We start from the raw sequence: 2,471 nt of genomic DNA, 5'->3' as shown, positions 1-2,471 counted from the left end.
GTCTGTAAAATATATTGATTGTCTGTAAAATATATTGAAAGTCTGTAAAATATATTGATTGTCTGTAAAATATATTGATTGTCCTTAAAACGTATTGATTGTCTGTAAAATATATTGTCTGTAAAATATATTGATTTTCTGTAAAATATATTTATTGTCTGTAAAATATATTTATTGTCTATAAAATTTATAGATTGTTTGTAAATCGTATTGATTGTTTGTAAAACATATTAACTGTATGTAAAATACATTGATTGTATGTAAAACACATTGATTGTCTGTAAAACATATTGATTGTTTGTAAGATATATTGTCTGCAAAATATATTGCTTGTCTGTAAAATATATTGATTGTCTGTAAAATATATTGATTGTCTGTAAAACATATTGATTGTTTGTAAGATATATTGTCTGCAAAATATATTGCTTGTCTGTAAAAAATTGTTTCCCTGTAAAATGTTTATGTTGATGGGCTGTTAAAATTTATTCTTTAGACTATATTATGAAATATATTTCTATTCTATTCATGTATTGTTTGTCTTTGAAATATATTGATTTTCTGTAAAAAATATATTGATATTCTAAAAACTATTTTATCTAAAAACAAATGAATCTTAGTGAACACTATTGATTTTCTGTAAAAATTATGGAGTTCTGTAAAAAGAATTAATGACTTTAAAATAAACTGATGTTGAAAATATGTTAATATATATATTTGTTGCCTGGCTGAGGTTGAACTGGTGATCTTGTTCTCGTAATTGGTCTAATATTTTTTAAAATTAAACTCTCTTTAAATATGTTTGCAAATTAATACAGTGATACCCAAATAGATTATCAAGTGCAATAGGTGGCAACAGATAAATGAACCAATTATACACGACGTAAGATAAGCACTAATATCTAAAAATATCACTATTATTAATAATTTGGTCGGACACAAAAACTTAGTTGACACTTGTGACGCCAGAATATAGCTGAACTGAGAGTGTACAAATTCTACGTTGCCATCTATTGTACTAGAATATATTTGGTGATACCTACCTAACTGTGGAATAGGATACAGATATTTAAGCAAGCTTACGTGTCTTTGAATTTGGTTTAAAGCAAATTATAGTTTTTCCAGAAAATCAACAATTATTTGTTGATATGGGTCTGTTTCATCATCATTTGACTTCTTATAATTATAGCTTTAGTCTAATTGTGCCTTCCTATTATGAGGTAAAATCCATAAGTTTCGCAAAAAATATTTAGGGGTACTTCTAGAAGTAATTATTTCAATTATTAATCAAATTAATCTGTATTATTTTGTGATCAGAAGGTAATACATATTAGTTTATATACAGGATGATTTTTAAAAGTCAATTTTTTTCATTTGTGCTTAGTTGGATGAAAATTCTACAATGTTGAATGAGAAAATTCCTAATTGTTTACCTTCTGTCTGACAATTGATAATTCCCAAAGAAATAATGGCTACACCCAGAAAAAAAGATTACAGATCTCCTTTAAACAGGTCAAACAAATAAGAAAATACGGCATTCATCAATGTTTTTCTCTATTTTCTCCATAAAATATTTTTTTTAAATTATGGATTCTGACCATTTGTAATAATTCTGAAGGACCCTTGATATATGAGAAGATCTTGTAGCATACGATTCCAGCAATTAAAATATTAAATTTGTTCTCCATGTGATGTGAAAAAGTCAAATTGTCCAAATTCAAAGTGTGGAAGTTGTTTGAAATTGATTAACAATGCTGGTTATAATTAATTTCTTTATCAAATGTCATGTAATAACGAGTAAATATTGAAATTAACTTTTTTGTAAAACTACCCAAAAGTACTTCAACTTCTCCTTTTTTAAATTGATTTAGACTTTTTTCTTTTGTAAATTTTGAATATTTTCAAATGTTGAATGTTTAATATTCCAGCTGGTAAAACACTGGTTTAAGTTAAGAAAAATATCTCAGGAGAATTGTTTTAACCAACCTTAATTAGTTACTCTACCTACATCGTTCATAAATTCTCATTTAATAAAACGTGCATTTAGTATTAATAAGCATTACTACTTTCAAAATAAATTTTTAAAAATTCCTTATGAACACATCATCGTCTTCTTCTGGTAGAGGGGGAGGTTTAAACTGTGGAGGCGGCGGTATACGCGGAACCCCAGGACCGGCTGACCGCTGTCTTGACCTCAAACTCATTCTTGCAATTTTTTTGGTTAAGAAGAATTGTTTCTGCGTCACATGCAGTCTAAGCTAACTGTTGATGCATGTCCGAGGAGCACGTGACCGGAGAGTTGCTAACGGCATGTCTCTTAAGCTACTAGTGCGGGAAGTGCGGTCAGCCCGCTACAGAGAGCTTTCTCTTTCCACTTGCTTAGGAGAGGGGAGAGGAACTGCCTTGGGATGAATGCAGGTGACCCAGCACGGCACAAGGTGCTAACAAGGAGGAAGAATAAAAGGAGGGGGAGG

This window comes from Eurytemora carolleeae, unplaced genomic scaffold (genome assembly GCF_000591075.1).
Source record: "Eurytemora carolleeae unplaced genomic scaffold, Eaff_2.0 scaffold1371, whole genome shotgun sequence".
Taxonomy (NCBI): domain Eukaryota; kingdom Metazoa; phylum Arthropoda; class Copepoda; order Calanoida; family Temoridae; genus Eurytemora; species Eurytemora carolleeae.
Note: the sequence above shows the minus strand (reverse complement) of the source record.